This window comes from Typopeltis vanoorti, chromosome 2 (assembly GCF_054136105.1).
Source record: "Typopeltis vanoorti isolate ZY-2024b chromosome 2, IOZ_Tvanoo_1.0, whole genome shotgun sequence".
Lineage (NCBI taxonomy): Eukaryota > Metazoa > Arthropoda > Arachnida > Uropygi > Thelyphonidae > Typopeltis > Typopeltis vanoorti.
The window spans coordinates 33,994,258-34,012,811 of NC_143550.1; the positions used below are offsets into that span (position 1 = coordinate 33,994,258).

Below are 18,554 nucleotides of genomic sequence, written 5' to 3' on the forward strand. Positions count from 1 at the left end.
AGTTCGTGCTCATTAAGGCATACTCCTGTCAGCAACCTACTCCACAAGGCGCGCGATACAGTTTTTGCCCCCTCTTAAGTGTTGACCTGACATATCTGGTGCGAAAGCTAGTGGTACACGTCGGACAATAGGGCATTACGTGGGCGTCAACTTAGACGGAAACCAACGATATTTCCTTATTCTTATTGCACAGAAAAATATCTGAATTCGATACTTGTGTAGCTTATATGGGGTTGTTTACCTGTTTAGTGGCGTAGTATTTTATATATGCTGAGGTTTAAACTGAACTGTAATGGTGATGAATTACCAAATCTGTATTCAGTTGAGATCTGAAGAAACCAGGGCATCAGTTGCAGGATTTCACGGTAGTTTATATGCACTGAGAGATTAGCAATATTTGTTATCCACCGGTCTGAATAAAAATGCTTGTTTAGTGATCACACAAGCATCCCATTCTAAAAATTTTGTTCTTATGATCCATTTCGTTTTGATACTCGCGAACTAATTAAACAACACTTGTAAACAGTCCGAAAGCCTATTGTTTCTCAAAAATTCCTGATGAATTTAATTTACATTAATATTTTAAATATCTAAAAATATCAAGATTATTTTTTTTAGTCTTTCGTGTAAGACGAATGCTTACAAATCACGTAAACTTAATTTGATGTTCCAAAGCATTTTAGAAATAAGAACTTATTGTTCGTGTGATCTATATTAATTCATTTTTATAAGAAAATGTCGCGCGCAATAATATTAAAACACATACAGGACAACAACCAGTAACTCGTTAAACACACTTTGCAAAATAAAGCCAAATTGAAGTTGGTAAACCGATACGGATTTCTATAGGTAAGGTTTGGCGGTCGTGGTTGTATTATTCTTAACAAGCATGTTCATTTGTCTAATTTGAATAAATTTACAGATTCCAAGGTTTTCTAATCACTCGCAAAAGAAGCAATAACATAACATTTTAAAGACAATAACTAGAAATTAGTTTTCCCTTTTATTTCTATTCAATCAATATTGTTTCCATTAAGATAAAACTCAAAATATAAAATCTCTGCCAGGGATGAACACGCAAACTTTTGATACATCCTAAAAGGAAGGGGAAGCAGTTCATAAAAAAATAAAAGAAATATAGTGTACATAGAACATATCGAAAAGGAGATACATTGGCAAAAGAACAAACAAAAAAAAAAAAAAAAAAAGGGAAACGGTTTATCCACACACACAGTTTCGTGCCCGCTGTCCGTGTCACGTGATAAATCTGTCTAGAGAGCGTCCGAAACACTACCACGTGCTTCAGTAATAGACGTGGAATTAGGAAGCAGTACGAGTTGGCAATGGTTTCAAAGTGTGTTTTTGTGTGATAGAAAGAACTGACAGGACGGTAACCTTGTACTGACATCCGCTAGGGAATATCTGAACCGAGCGTCATATTATAGTATTCGTCCTACAGATTTTCATGCAATGATTCTTAAATATTTTATATAGATATTTTTTTTAATAATAATAAACCTGAAGATCTTACGTTGAGATGAGAAGAAAGAAATTGGAAACTCAGTAGAGCAAACTTTTGGGGAAATATATAAGAAAACAGGTTGTCCCAAATTGTAGCTGTTGAGAGATTAAACGAAGGGAGAAAAAAAAATCTGTTCTGCGGATTCAGAGGTAGTTTGCGAGTGGTGACAGCCACTGCATGTATCTCTTAACAGAAAAAAACAGAGCGAAGGAATTACCGATGTTTAGTTTTGATTAGCATTGACCCACTGAAAAATCTAAAAGAAACTAAACGTCTGTGTAAGTGAATCCAGGAAAGAGTAATAGATCGACTTAAAACGAAGTGTTTAGTCTAGAATCTTCTTAAGCTGTTATTGAGAGTTCGAGTGTTTTCCCTATCTCTTCACAATTAATATGAACTGCATATTGTTAACATCTTCAGACAGGTCTTAGAAAAGTTCTGCTCCTATAAAAGGCCTTCGCTATAGGAGTAGAACTGGTATACTGCGGACTGCATAATCAGTGCTTAGCTGTGCTCTTGTTGTTACTTTGACCTCTTGGAGGCATCAGCCAGTTCATTTACCAACGAAACCGTCCAAAACAATGATTTATTCTGCTCACAAACTTTCTCCGCATTCGGGTCACGCCTTTGAGCAGCTCTATTACACGTCTTATTCTGGTAGAAACGATCACTGCAAGGGCATTACTAAATTTAAGATGCCGAAGCTGTCATCGTATAAGTGAGTACAGAGATGATTGTACATTCTCCGATCCAGATTAGCTCTTAATTAACAGTCTCGATGCATTATGTCTGAAGCTGTCGTTCTGCTATATTGCAAAGCTTTGTCATTAGTCATTCTTACAGCATTTTGCTACTTCCAGTTTTATGCAACATAAATTCATAAAGCGTATGCCATGATTTCTGAATTGTACTGTTACTGAAGAGGACATGATTGCTGCAAGACACAACGATCGCAATATTTTCGCTAATTGGGCATGTTAATACTGAGAAGGCTTGTGATAAACAATATAAAAAAATGAATAATATTTTATTTAGAAATATCAACGGAACTTATATTTAAACCTTAATTTCTTAGTTAAAATTTTTATTCAGCTAATAACTTTTTAAAATTATAAAGTTACAGTCCACACCCTTCTAAATTTTTCATATTTTAATATAATAAGAGATCAATATGCATTCCCTCTATTAGTAATTCTCCTCTATTAATTTCCTTTTGAAGTGTGTTTTCCGGAAGTCTCGGCCGTTGCTTGTTACCTTTTTTAGAAAGGATCATCAGGTAATGCAGGAAAAGTCACTCTTCCTACCATGCTTGATATCGACGTCTAGTTGATGCGATAAAGAAATGAAATTTTTTTTTTTTTTTTTTTTTTAACATATGTTCATCGAATCATCAGAGTCCTGATAGGAACAACCATCTTCTTTCAGTCATTCCTGATGTATTATCATTGTGATATACAAGTGGGTACTGGATACAATGGTCCCTCTGTTGTCAGACAATATAACTTCATTTTCTCTCTCCGACGTCATTTCTGTGAATAACATTCTACAGATTGCTTTCGTAGCACTGAAGTTTATCGATCGTTGCGAATTGTCTTTCCATGCTACATATGAAACTACCAGATTATGTGCTAGCTAATAATGGATTCAAGTTTAGGAGAACCCACTCATTAAAGCTTATTAACCTATCCTACATCAGGTACCACGATTAGGCTAAGAATTAAATAATCTGGTAACCCGGCTCTAGAGACTAAAACATAAGTATTTTCAAGCATTTCATGTCTCCATGAAGGAAATGGCGATGACGCGCATCTACCATCCGAAGACATTCATCAAACGTCCATGGCGAAATTCCAAGCAACTGAAGTTCTTGATTTTGCCTTTAGAAATGTTATTATGGTCTTAAAATGTTTTATGATTATAACGACTTAAGTGTCCAATATATTCAGTGCACGTCTTTGGTTTTTACGATCCAAAACTGCTAATAGTAAGAACTATGATCACTCATTAACGATTATTTTGGACTTTCCAACAAGAATCAAAGCTCAATCCACACTTTTATTTATCTCATTAAACTAAAATAAGCCTCTGCAGCACCGACTGCCCCAGTTCTTCCTTTATTGATCATGTATTTAACGTATAACTAGGTTTTTGCATAATGATACTGTCAATAGATATTTCTGACCTCACAGATTTTTCGGCCGTAGCTGGATATTTAAATGATAAAGAACTTCATTGACTTTGCAGTAAGCAGAACCTGTCACGAATAGGTTATTAAACCTATTTTGTTGACATCTGAAGGCGTTGTTATTTGGTTACGAATACACAAACTACCAACCACACCCATGTTAATTTAGAGTTAAATCTAAACTGTTGATATTCTGACCCCAATAATTAGCTGTTCTGTTGAGAAATAGATTTTCCTCATATTTCAGTGTCAGCTAATGAATCTCCTGTGTGGATAAAATATCTACTCGCATCTTGATAAATCCAAAGGTAGAGGGATGATTTCGTTGCCAGTTATAATAGGATAAAATAACTGGTAACACTTTCCCCACGTAGTCTTAAATATTAAGTTAAAAAAGGAATCATCCATTCTTGAGATGTTTCGGCAGATGAAGCTATAGCGAATTAGGTTCTCTTTTATGGCCAAGGAACGTGCCAAAAACTTGAAGTAAACTGCGCATTATATTTGACTTTCGTCTTAAAGCAATATATCTTATTTATATTCATTCTCTATAGTACTAAAGCATACTTTAGGTCAAATGTATTTGTTAAGAAGGGAAAAAAAATCTTAAGCGCTTTGGTTCTTTGCCAAGTTTGCGGTATCTATTTCTGGTAAATACGCTGCCAATATTTTTCAAAACCGTTTCATGACTTGGTCATTACCAATGGTGGAGCGAGAGATGCAATGAATGGGATTTTGGCCTTGAGAGCAAGGATAACAACCTTTGACATATGTTTTACCAGAAAGGGCTTGTTTCGAGCTACAAGTAGTAGCAAAAATAGGACGGTTTCTTTATGTTTATTTTTCTTTCTCACTATACAAACATGGTTAGTTAGTAACAGATATGACCGTGAGAGGACTTGAAGACATTTTAGAAAGGCAGATTACATTGATTGGCAGAATATCAGAGTGGCAGACGGAAGTAATTAGGACCACTAGCGGTAATATTTATAGCATTCACCGATGGGTTTTTTTTTTTTTATAACGCATCATGTTCTGTTACACAGTATTTTCCCCCTTACTGACGTGACGAATAGAAACAAAAAAATTTGACTATTCTGTTGAAGTTCCGAAGGACATCACGATAATTGTTAAGTAGGTTTTACATGGCGTGCCAGTACTGGAGTTTTCATAAGACTTGATGTGGCTACATTTGTAAAAGACTATCTGTGAGCAAAGAGCAAACAATTCTTCAGCTGTCTTCGAAATAATCCTTTGAATATCGTTAACTTCCTTTTTCCATTGATGAATATTAAAAAGATTTCATCAAATCTATTAATCATGAATGTCATAATCGTAATTCAGATGATACATAAATGTATAGAAATGGACTGCGATCTTAAAAAATGCAAATACAGTTAACACCGAAAATTGAATGGTTGGTATTTATCAGGAAAAGCAGATAAAAGTTTGCATTTTTGAACTAAGTGCATCATATGCAAAAATGTTCAAAAAGAAACTCGAACCTCCTGGATCCGACTTTTGAACCAGGAGGTTCTGGATCAAGAACCAGAACCTCCATAATACCTAACATAATATTATTTTATCCAATTTTCTTAAGAGAGAGGGAAGACTACCTTCACCAGATCCTAGCTAGTTATCTACAGGGCAAAATCTACTATAAACTCCTTAATGTTAAAAGATATACCATACTGTACTTAAATTATGCCGTTTTTAAGTATAGAGCGAGGCAAACTCTTGCCTAAATCGAAGTGAATACGTATATGATATTGCTTTTGGAACCTCTTAGTTCCCCCATCCCATGGTTTCTTACCCAACTTTTCTCTTTTATTTGATTTTAAAAAATGTTTTTTTTTATACATTCAACGATTTTAAAATATAAAAAAATTCAAGTAAATAAACTGTTACTCCCCACAGCTACTCTCTCATAACTAATCATGCATCAGTATAAGCATAACCCCTCACCACTATGGAAAGAATACAAGGAAATACTCCTCTGTTCTACGCACCTATAACGCTTTCATAGGTTTGATCGATATAAAGAATGTATTCTTTTCCGGACAGGCAGCCGAAAGGAATTGACATTGTTAAGTCAGTTTTGTAAATGATTTTATCCAAAGTCTGACATGAAAAATATCCAATTTTTTCACTTTTCATTTTCATGAAACGTTTAATAACGCTTATTTGTATTTAATGATTCGTCTATGTGAATGCTGTACTTCTTAGTGAACCTCTTAATATCTATCTTCTGGTTATTCATGGAGGAATCTTCAGGTGCTTATGACTAACTCCCTATCGAATGTAGAATTGATTTGTAGGAGCCTCCTTGAAATCTTATTGAAGCTTCATTGTTTACAATAGGCCAAATCTGACGAAAAGACCCAAAACGAGGGGAAAAAAATAAAATAAACAAGAATGTGTTCAAAGACGCATACCCCACCCTTCAAATCTGCTAACGCCCTCTTGAGACAAGTTTATAACCTTTCTGTTTTGCCGACCAAGGAAGCAACTGAGGGAGAAAGAGGAAAAGAACTGGGTGGGGAGTGGGGGGGGAAGAGTGAAGTTCAGTGGCCGTGTATTTTACTTCCAAGACTCCGCTGGCTCGTTCTGGTCGATGAGCAATGCTCGTTTGGTGAGGCTCCCTGAAGGAGGACATGCGTGCCGTGGAAAGTGACGTCACACTTAAAACAGTCTATTGTTTAGACGTGGTGTCCCTCTTCCCCCTTATTTTCCTGCCAGTAATGGCCATATGGCCACGTGCCGTCAATATACCGTCGCTCAAAGCGTTCCCCCCTCCTCTCCGTTCCCTCATCTCATTCTTTCTCCCTCCTTTCGTTGCCGGTCGACCCCTGTTACGAATTGTTTGAAGAATACAAGGAAGTAGCGTACATACGGAGGTAAAATCTTGAGAAAATAAACAGTTGTTCAAAGTGCGAAATCCTACGAAGGTCATTTGATTAAAACCGAATAACGTGGCGTTCTCTTTAAGCCAAATATTTAAAGTGATTCTCTTTGGTTACGTTTAGAGTTTTTTTTTTCGCCGAAGGTTTCGCATTTCAACCTTGTATCGAGTTAAGTAGAAGGATACTTCGTACTAACAAACTATTCGAAGGACATTTAGCCGGCAAGAGAGTTGCAGCACTGTACTGTTTATTTTCATATATTTTTAGTGCGTGTTTGGGATGCCATCTGAAGGAGGACTATTTCGTGAAGAAACTGAAACTCAATCGGTAATAAAAATTATTGTCAATGTATCATTAATTAAAAAAAAATAAATTTCACACCCAGAATTGTTTGCTTATATCGACGTTTCCATTGCTTGTCTAACCAGGAAATATCACTTCGACCAGTTAGTAGTTTGTGGCGAATTAAGATCCCCTCTGCTTATTTGGAGCCTGAAATGTGTTCCGTATTTGGTCTCTAGAACATGGATTCATTGATTATTTTGTCCATTAATAGTATGGATCTATATCACAATGTACTATAGATTTACAACTTTCCATGGATGAGAATTATCATAAAAGTCTAATATTTTAAAAACCTTCTTTTGGCAGTCTCTATACGATTTCGTATGGATTGTATCAGTTTCTTGTCAATCACTCTTCAAAACTTGTTTTTGTGGCTCTTGTTCATCCGACTAGTTTTGACGACAAACAACAGTTAGTAGTGAGTTTTATGAGAGGCGAAGAAAGAACGAAGGATTCTGTTCTGCTCTTTAGAATCTCAATGTTTGTTTTTAATGTTTCCGTGGCTCAGTAGCCACATCACGTTCACACTCGTACGATGGATATCCCTTATTAGCATACGCGATTGCTATGATTACAAAATAGATCTTGGTATTCTTCTCCATCATTAATTGCTGTCAATTTTGTCGACGCGAGGAAAAAAAAATTGAATTTAAAATGTCATTTAATACTATCCGGTTTATACTGTTTCTTATTCTCGAGGCTTTACGAACAGCGTAGCTTAATTCATTTCTAAACCCTGTACCGATAATTGATTATGAGCATAGAATAGAAAGAAAGTTGTTTCCCAGACATGATTCCATCACAGAACTGCAGTGAAAATTAAAAACTATCATTTGAAATAGAAGCAAGTGTTAACATTTCAAAGGACGAAAACCGTACTGAATTTATCTAGTGCAGCTAGTGGATCAAATGGCATGAAAAGTGGATTCATTAGTAAAGACGTCAAAGATTGAGATAACTATTTTTTTTCTTTTTTTTTTCGTAAGATTTCTGATGAAATTCAGGATTCTCGAAATGTGCTTCATTTCTTTAATTTTTTTTTATATTATTCAACGTCATTAATATTATTTTCGGCTCCTTCCAGTGATGATTTTTCATGGCAATATATTCTGTCATGCAAGTATTCATCGTATTATGATGTTTTTATTTTATTTCTTTTTTTAAGTCGCACTGAACTACACTCCAGTTATATCTGAGACTGCTTTATCTAACATTGAAATGTTTCAACCTTAATAAAAATGTTCCTATTTAAGTCATTGATGAAAATAACAGAAAAATATCTCATTGATGATAATAGAAATATATTCATTATGAGAAAACTGCTTGAATAATAATTACCCGGTGGTAATGTACATTTAGCTCGCATCTGTAATAAAAAGAAATCAGTGAAAGTCACGTGAAAAATTCAGACTTAACAAAACTCCAAAACGAACGTAACCAATAGATCGAATACATAAAACTAATGATATAAAAACGAGTCTTATTATGCATATATATATCGAGTGCTATATTGATTTAGATAAAGTAAAAAACCTTATTTCCCTTCAAATGAACGAATATTTAGCTGACATTTCTTTTTGTCTCAAGCAAAGGAAATAGGTTCGAAATTATTCCACACTGTTCTGAACGAGTATGCTATAAAATGCCCATGTTAGTGTTCGCCTTATTTAAAAGTGTGTCCCATAAAACTGCATTTCTATTGTATTGAAACAAATCTTTATATAGGAGAGTATGTCTTGTTGGATATGTATTAGTCATCGTGCATTCACACACCAGCGATTTTAATGTTACTATTATAGTTTACGTTTATTTTGTGCGCTGAAAGAACAGGAACATAATAAATTACAGAGAATTAAGACAACTTGATTTGTTATAAATAGGAAACTTCAAACGGGAAATGACGTAGTGGATGTCAGTAAATATGACAAGTCAATTATGCTGCTGATATAAGGACATCAAATGAATAAGCGGAATTTGGAATCCGAATGATTCCCCGCCATAGAAAAAGTATCCTTTACATACTAAAAAGAGGAGCTTTCTATCAAATGCGATTTCGTGAAAAGAATGAACTGGAGGGTTTAAGATGTCGCAATACTTGCCAAATAATTTAATGGGAGTTTAACAACAACAAAAAAAAAAAAAAAAAAAAGAGATGTGCAGAAAGTTACCTGTGACTCTGGCAGAAATGTTGGCGATCACCCGGACTTTTCACGACCACAGACACACACACATGTACGGATACCGAAGAAACTGCAACCGTTGTGCTCGTGTTAAAAACTGTTGTTTACACACACATACACGGGGCAAGCTGGCGTCTGAAGCCACGCGCCACGGGAACTGTTATGCCGAAAGCCGCCGTAGATATTACCAACGAAGTTGGACGAACCATTAATTCTCAACGGCCACCCGAGTTGTTGTATCGAACCACGCCTCTGTCGTAACCTGGTCGCTGCACTGTGTCGGCGCAGAGGAGCTCGAAAAATTACTGGCTTACAGCCGTTGCCGTCACACACACTAATAACCTCCGTTCTATAGATTTTTTTTTTTTTTCCACTCCAAGCTGCCCTACGGAACTTGCTAATCTGAAAGCCTCCACGGCGAAGTCGTGTTGACCTGAAAGCGACTCTTGGTCCGCCTCGTAAACTGCGCGTCGGATGGGGTAGAGACTAGGGTTGAACACAACGCACCGCTTCGTACACCAGTCGTCGATCTGTTCCGTGCCGCGAAGCCCCAAACACGCTTGGCGTTCGAAGGCGGGTGTGTCGCAATCTCCAGATTCCTCCGCCACTCACTACAGCCGACGATGAATGATTCACAAGCGTTTACGTCTCGAGAGCGTGTCTGCACTGGATTCCACAACAGGCAGTAACCATGCAACGGAGCCTCCGTCTACACGCGGTGTTTGCCAGTGTACGTATGTGTTCGCCGTGTGTCAACAACGTGCCCTTTAACCGGCTCCACGTGGTGCGCGTTTCTACCGTCGGTGACGTCACTGCGCACTGCATTTCTGCCATTTTTGGGAACAATTCAGGAACATCTGGATTATCCGTCTCGCATAAACATCGGTGGCATTGAGATAGTGACGACAGCGTTGCCTTGGAGACATTAACGCTACTTGAACTGATCAGGCTGCACACACACGTGCAATTAGCTGGTCGTACAGTTATGGCGATGTCATTTTTCCCCCTCTTTAAAAGAATGGACGTCAATTTCCCCACTCGTCACAAAATTTTGTCATCTTAGTGTATTCACTACTCGATGATAAAATAACTGAAAAAAAATATTTACCATGACGTTTAATATTGACATTTTACTTTACAGAAACTTTTATTTCTAATGCTTCACACGTTGACTTTTTTTTATTGTTGATTGTTCTCGGGTTGTCACACTTTATATTGGCAACTATTTTATCATTAATATCGTTTCAAAGGATCTCTGTGGTGTAGTCAGTAGAATGACACGTGTTCTTTGGAAGAGCAGTGTGGAAAAAGGATGCGGACTCCAGTATCTGTTCGTGGTACATTTAATAATGACTTTTTAAACTTAAGATCGTCCGCGCGGTTAGCCTAGTGGCTGTGCGCTTCGCAACCATATGACTGGGAAAGGGGTGTCCCAGGTTCGATTCCCGTCGAAGATTTGAGGATCTGCCACAGCCAAGTTAGCCGGTCTTGGGCACGGACAGTAGGGTTTTTTCCGCCAGTTTATCTGGCGGTTTTCATCCCGCAAGCAGGCATACCGCTCCGTGAAGAACACGGGGCGGTTTGCCTGCTTGCGGGATGAAAACTCCCGCATGAGGGGGCTCAACTCCCCCAATAGGGACAGGGAAGAAAAAGGGAGGAAACTCGACGAATAAATAAACTCAAGATCAGTTATCCGTCATATGCAAGTGGTAAAGTTTTTCCCGCTTCCTCAAATAGACAAACCAGCCTTTGTACACATAATTGTTTCCGAACAAAGTCAATCCATATTTTGAATAATTCAACATTTTTTTAAAAAAAAATATCACACCAGCCACAAAAAGTTTGAAATCTTCTGACACGATTTGAGCGATCCTCCTCGAAAGCACTGGCTTCATACCGGGTTCAAAATTATGAGACTTTTATACCTCGATAGGACGGAATCCCAGAGGAGGAGGAGGGAGGTGCTTACTTTCACAGGTTGCTTTAATTCGTTTATTATGGCGAGCAGGGCGTAAGCCTAATCTGCGGAATAAGAAAAACAGAAATTAATAGTATTAAGATTAAGTGACCGAGGTTTCCTGACATCGGCCAGATCCAATGATCTGGTAACGTTTCATTCAAAAAAAAAACCTCGTCGCACTATTATGAGGCATTTAATTTGACCTTGTAATGCTGTGTCATTGGCTGCGTCTGAAGCAGATTGAGGTAAACAAACGATCTTGGTGAAGCGAGTATTCGCATTGAAAGGTGAAACAGAAAACCTTTTCAGTTGTAAATTTCAAGGTTATAGACAGAAGCGCCCTCTTCACCTTGTGAACTTTGTAACTCGTAAATAAAGCCCATCAAATCCATCTAGAGGATTATATTCGTTTTATTTTTTTATGGGAGTAGATATTATTTTCGCGACAAACATGCATCTCTAGTTTGGATATCTTTGCATAATGATTTCTCAAGAATTTTGGCTCGTTTATTTTCACAAGTGTTTAACGACTAATTACAAAGCAGGCTTTGTTCTTTGGCTGCATCACTAATCGTCTTTGTTATCTGTTTATGAATATTCACTTTCCAGTTAAGGTAGTGTTCTCTGTCTACACACAGGAAGTTTGATAGCATTTCGTTAGGGTCATGAAGTGAGTTCAAGGTCTTGGAATGTGCTCTTGAAGGAAATGTGTGAAGGGCATCCAGTACTGTTTTATGCAACGGAAACTTAACGACTGTTGTTAAGAAAGTTGAGCTATTTTTTAAGTCGTTTGCTATTTAGCCAACCAGCTGAGTACAAAGCACGAAAACTCAATTCAAAGGATTACGTTAAACTCTTTCATGTGGACCACCATTTTTGAAAAAGAATAGTTGGAATAATACATTAAAGTTGGTGATTTGTTTATTCAATTTATAAAGAAACAGTTAAATTCTGATTTTGGTAGCATAAGTATTTAATGTATTCTGGTCTTTATTTCAGATGCATCGTTGAAATCGGTTACCTGTTTTATTATTAATCTCCCCCCCCCCCCAACGAGACGATGACCTACATGCCATCTATCTTAAAACATTTTATACATTCTCATAGCAGAAGTTACTTCGGCTTCTTGATACCTCATGTTATTACTTTTTTGTGACTAGAACCACGAGGAAGTATTAAAAATTGATTTAAACTAGTTGTCGTCCACTTTTTATCAATGAACAAATATTTGAAACGGTCCAGTTGGACACACAAATACCCACTGCCTTTGAATAACTCCACAGTGTATTTTAGTATTATGACATTACTGTGCTCATGAGTTCTCGAACTGAATGTTTGTCTGAACTTTGGCATACTTCAGAAACTGAAGTATCCAAAACAAGATCCATAGTAATTTATTTATTTAAAATTTTTTTTTTTAAATATTTCGTTTCACTTGCTAGGTCCCCCCCCCCCCCTCTTTGTTTTTTCATGATGGCTGCGAGTGCCATCTATCGGAGAGCTAATAAATGAACTATATATTTTCAATAATATATTTTTTTAAGACGATTAACTGCTCCCATATTTTAACTAGAATTTGAGAAAGTATTTTAAATTAAGACTAAATATTTCAGACATGCAGGTATATTTTCTTCTCATTTGAAATCTTTTAGGCATTTTTTCCCCTCTCATTATTCACTTATGATGATAGACGCGTGTGGGTGGTAATTTCATCATCAGGCGACGCTATGTGTGACCATGATGGATCGGTAAGGGAAGACGGAGGTGGGTGGTTAAACATACTCTTTACTTCTGATTTGCGTCACAGCGAATTCATTCTGCATCATAACAAGTCGTGTAAGAAGTTTTTGCTTCTCACACATGGTAAATACCATTTACTCTGAAGTCCTCTTTCATAAGCGTTTCGAGTTTCTTAAACGATAAGAAACTCAAAGAAAATTGACAGAAGGGAAAATAAAGAATAGAATAAACATGTTAATCCAGTTTTCTCTTTTAAAAATTATTTGATATTTTTGTTCTGTTTAAAATCTTTCTCGTTTCATCACTACCCCACTCGAAACCGTGCCCTTCCCACCATTTGCCGTGGGTTAGATAAAAACAAAATTTGTCTCCCGTGCACCCTTGCTTTTCTCTATTCGTGTATAAATGTTCCGCCGACAATACCTATTCACTATTGTCAGACGGCAATAAGGTTGAAGGTACACAGAACCCCGAGGGCTTCCCACAAAGAGAGAAGAAAGAGGATTAGAAATTGCTCGTGGTTTTTATTTCGCAGGAAAGAGATGCCGGTGTCGACGAACTTTGAATCACGAAGTACCCACACTCCGAATATTTCCCTCTTCAGTTTGGCCCTTCTGTCAGGCTATTTAGCAGCACTGAAGGAACCGTGCTATTTTGCTGGAAGTTGTGTGTGTGCCTCAAGTATGTTTGATGGACGACTAACGTATGAGATGGTCAAGTGCTGTTTGAGAAACCTGCTCCCAAGTATTGTAGTGATGATTTTCGACCCTTACAAATGGGAGTTTTTTATTCGTTTCTTGGTTGAGGTTCTCACAGGAAAGAAACACGTTTTAAGCAGTTGGCATGAAGTGGATGCAGGAAAACGTTAAACAAAATAATAAAGTGTTGGCTGAAGAATCAATTAATAACAAAATGAAACACGTATCAGTAAAACAGAAGAACAAATAAAATTCATTCTTGCTTTCCGAAATATCATTCTTTTGGAAGCATAAATGCATTGTAATCAGAAAAAGAATATGCAATATTAGTTGATTAATCAAAAATCTATACAGAAAATACGAAAAAATATTTGTAAAGGTTGCGAGAAATTAGATATAGCTATGATTTTCGAAAAGTATTTTGCAAAAATATTAATGGAATATTTTAATTAAAACAAAGTTAATACTTAACCGATTTAATAAAATATAATTTTTCCTCACCCAAATTATCTGTCAGAAATCTTCGACAGATATACGGTACTGTACTTGCACACATCTTTGTACTCGTTGAGGTTTTATATTATTCAAATACGTTAAATAAAATGAAAAAATGGGACTAAATTTGAAATTTTATTTTTAACACAGCTCTTGGACATGTATATAACGTTTATCTATCTAATCATATGAAAATATCTGTGGTGGCAGACGTTTCTGGAACTGTTTAACAAATTTAGAGTTCTCGAACAAAAACTTCAGTGAGGTTAAAATCAAAGTATTCGACCCCATTATAAATCTTGTGCTACATCATATGATTTATTCAAAATGACACTCTACATTGCTTTTATTACTAAACTCTACGAAGAACCATTTAGTCATTAATGTCTGAGTTTGATATTTATAGTGCGGCCATATTAGACCAGTATTTGTTCAAAGGCAGTCAAACTAGAAGCCCATTGTGTTATGCAAGAGGTTATTATCTTGAAGGACAAAGTTTTGACAACCTTTCCACACTCATCTCTCTCTCTTCTGTCCAGTTTTAACAAGCAGCAGATCGGCTTTCCGATATAGGGAAACACGAGACGTCCGCCTACGCACATGAACCACTGGGCCATAATAAAGCAGCAGGAAAATTAGCTACGGTACCTTTTTTTTTTTACAAGGCTTCAACCGACAAAGGCACCTTTACTAGATGAATAATGCTGTATGCGGGTTAGAGTTGAATCGCTTAGCTGAGGAGAGTGGATTCCAAAACAGGTAGGGAGGGTAGCAACTGAATACTGTAGTCGCATTACATTTATTTCTTTTAGTAAGGTTTTATGTTTGCTCTTTGTGTATATTCAACTGTCATTCCGACCTTACAATTAGGTGTTTTTTTAGGTTTTACGACACACTGCCTCAAGTATGGAATCCATGCAAAGAATTTTGGATTCTGTTTCGACTTTATATTCTGTTCTTTTTTTTAGAGTTAATTGTTTTTGTTTGTTTTTCTTATTTTTAGGGACAGGTATACTTTATATTTATTTGTTGCCGTTTGTGTTCATATCAAATTGATGAAAGGAAGTATTTTAAGTATCACACCCATTTTAAAAGTAGATATATTCGAGTACATCTACATGAATGGTTAACTTTCCCGAATTGTTGATAGTCCTTGTAAAAAGCTCTTTCCGCTGTATGGATTAAATATGTGATGCATTTTTGAAACTACCATTTCAGACATTAATATCTGTGCACGTTCTTGAGAGGTTTACCGCTAGATGTCACAAGCGTCGTGAAGGTAAACTTCCGAAACTGAGTCAGTTGAAGCGATACTACGCCCATATTTTGTCAATTTAAAAGGCGACGTCAGCGATTTGGGGGGAGATGAAAAAAAAAGTGACTTTTGTCCTCGATTTGAGTATTCTCCTTATTTGGATATCCTTTTGGAATGTTGTTGGTATTGATAATTGTAATAGGCGAGTTGGAATCAAGCCATAAATAGTTCTGAGTGTATTCATTTGACATTCTTAATGTAATGTCTCATAATCCTACGAGTTTCGGCTTTCTTTGTAGAGAGAAATATCTCTTCGTCTTTTTTCGCTGTCATCTTAATTTTATAATTTTGTCTATTGTCCTGCTTACCGAATAGATAGACAGAGATTGGCAACAGAAAAAAACGTCAAGTATTAAAAAAAAATTAGCTAGTCTCAGCGGCAGTATATATATTAAAAGGCAAATAGTAGTGGGTGCAAATGTTCGAAATTTTGTCTTTAAGGAAGTAGTTTTGTACTCGTTCACGAGATTATGTAAGCGGTCACACGTGACCGCTTGCATAATCTTTCAGACTTCGGCAAACGGAACTATGTGCAGTACAAATGTCAAATATTACAGCTGGTTTTATTTAGAAACTTTCAAGAATAGGAATGTTGCAATGTGTAACGTAATCGTCTCTTTAATGTGATAAAAATGTTAAAGCACGCAATGGAAGTTTAAAACGAAGTTCTATTCAACACTCGACTATATTGAATGTGGTGGGCGAACAACAATCTTAATTCTATAAATGGGCGCGTTAAAAGATGGGGATGAATCAACATTCTCTTCAATAACTATAACAAGCAGTCGCTAGGAACTGATTGCAAGAAGCCATTGTGTTTGAACCACCTACGCACACATTCCGTAGAACTGAGACCACTCTTTAACATGTTAAATTATATGGATGATATCAGTTTAGTAGAATGAATACAGGTTTACGAGTTTATCCCTAATGGATCAGAATACTTTGAGGAAGAACAAAGCATCTGAAGACAAAACTTTCACACAAATAAACAACTTCTTTGCAAGAGAATTGAATATTTTATGGCGATATTTATATTTTAGAATTAATAAATCTCATTCTCTAGCAATAATATTTCTTCTTCTTATTATTATTATTTCAGCCTTTTTGTTCGAAACCAGTTCATGTAAGGTGGTAACGGCAATTCCTGTTATATATTGATGCGTGCGCAATGAAGTAGAGAGAGATTCAAGTCAATTTCCTGGTTGTGAACAGAACACAATAACATCCGGAAAAATATCAACAAACAGCCTGGGATCGACTAACTCAGCACTGAACATTAAAAAAAGAAAAGTGACAGGTGAGCCCAATACTGATGATCGCTGTATGGTCGGGTAGAACTGATAAATATAATCCGATATTTTTATTCTCGTTCCTACCACTTCGAAACCTTGACTTATATATATCTATACCCCTACTCCTTGTGTTTTTTTTCTTTGTTTCATTTTTATAATTAATTTTTATATACGCACAATGAAACAGTAGCATTAAATGCAAAATATAGGACTAATATCTTAATAATTACTATATTCATATTAATTTCAGGCCTAGTTGACCAACTGGTTATTGTATCTGCTCGAATCTCGTGATGGACAGGAGTGAATGTTTTCAGGCGTGAGACCATCTTCCTGCTTACTGGAGGTCTGAAGTGGCTTGAAAAAAAAAGCCATAATAGGTCTCTAGAGAAGGATCTACGGATTATATAATTTAAAAAATATAAATATAAAAAAAACTGGCTTACCTATAGTACTAATGTACAGCTGATCAGTCGACTATAAAATGGTAAAAAAAGGAAAATCCAACGATACAAAATACTTTATACTACTTCCGGATTATTATGAATAGTTGCGCATGTTGTTATGTCGCTTTTTACGACATCTGTCTATATGCACCCGAAAGCAGCGCGCATTTGTTACATAACTGAAGTTTTTTATGTCTCTATCAACAATGACATTATCGCATCCGAGATAAATAGCATTATTCTCATTGATTCATCAGTCTGTGGCTTTACTGTAATCATTACCTTCCGAATGATAAGTAATAGAAAAATGTTAGGAGTTGATACATTATTCATTAAAATGTTTTCCATTAACTCGTGTTTTTGCTGCGCATCTTTGTATGAAAAGAAAACTGGTAGTAGTATTTAATTGGGCTCTCATTTATCATACCCCCCACTATCGCGTAGCTACATTCATAAATACATACAAATAGTCGTGCCATGCATAATTTCACCCAACGCTTGAAGCTAACTGTCAGTTTGTACTTGTAGATTATGCACGGTATTTGCGACCCTGTCACCTTTACCATCCCTAGCAATACTCATACGTTTGAAAGCATGTACAGCATAGCATATCATTACTTGTTGCGCGTCTGGAGAATGTCTCGGTGATAATTTTACTTGGCCAATGAATTAATGGAGGAGACTTTGGATCGCAGTTTTCGTGTCTTGAATTTTATCTAAACTAAAATTGATCATTTTAAATGCATCGATAATCTTAATCAAGATTTTAAATACTTAATTTCATAAAAATCAGTACTACCAGAGCGATGCTCTTATATGCATACACATAAATAAATTCAAAAGTAATACACACACACACACACACACACACACACACACACACACACACACACACACACACACGCATCAAATTCATCTAGGATAGGAAACAAAGAAATGAGCGCACAGCCCACTGGGAGTGACATTGAATTTTCTCTCTAAGGCACTGACCCAGTGACCTATATCCGAATCAGAGGGAGGGAGGAGGGATCACAGAAGACCTCGACAGGTGTGAAAGGCGCCATGAATGTCTAGAAAGAGACTATTGGATTTTGGTCAACTACTAATCTTGTGTAGTATTTCGCTAATTTATGAGGGTTTAGTGGAAGCATTGCAGAGGTTGCTTATTTCGACATTCAAGTTCTGACAGACTCACGAGTCGATAAAAACATCCGAAGACTGTCTTATGATGTTATTTGTTTTATAAACTGAAGAACAGCAGCGAAAATGAAAAAAATGATTCTGATAATTTTTTTTATCTTAATCTTGATTTATTCACATGGATGATCACGCACAAGTGAATCGTTAGTTTCAAATTTTCATTTAATGATGGCACTCTCTTCAAAACAGTTCATGCATTCTAACAATTGACTTTGACACAAAAAGGAAGTTCGATGCTGTTTAATAAATAGGTAATGAATGGATCAGTAC

At 36.3% G+C, this 18,554-nt stretch overlaps 2 protein-coding genes across 3 annotated transcripts in view; one reads left to right on the top strand and one right to left on the bottom strand.

Annotated features, from left to right (window-relative positions):
* Syn (synapsin) overlaps nt 1–18,554 on the top strand; it is a 244,756-nt gene that overhangs the window by 109,473 nt on the left and 116,729 nt on the right. The window lies entirely within an intron of this gene.
* The window catches only part of Timp (Tissue inhibitor of metalloproteases), a 62,633-nt gene that overhangs the window by 30,358 nt on the left and 13,721 nt on the right, over nt 1–18,554 (bottom strand). Inside the window, exon 1 of one of the 2 annotated variants that reach the window (XM_090410946.1) lies at nt 9,124–9,855. The exons of the other annotated variant lie outside the window; for it this stretch is intronic. The gene's annotated coding sequence lies outside the window, so the exon portion shown is untranslated. Of the gene's footprint in view, nt 1–9,123; nt 9,856–18,554 lie in introns of those variants that run through there. 2 annotated transcript variants of the gene reach the window in all.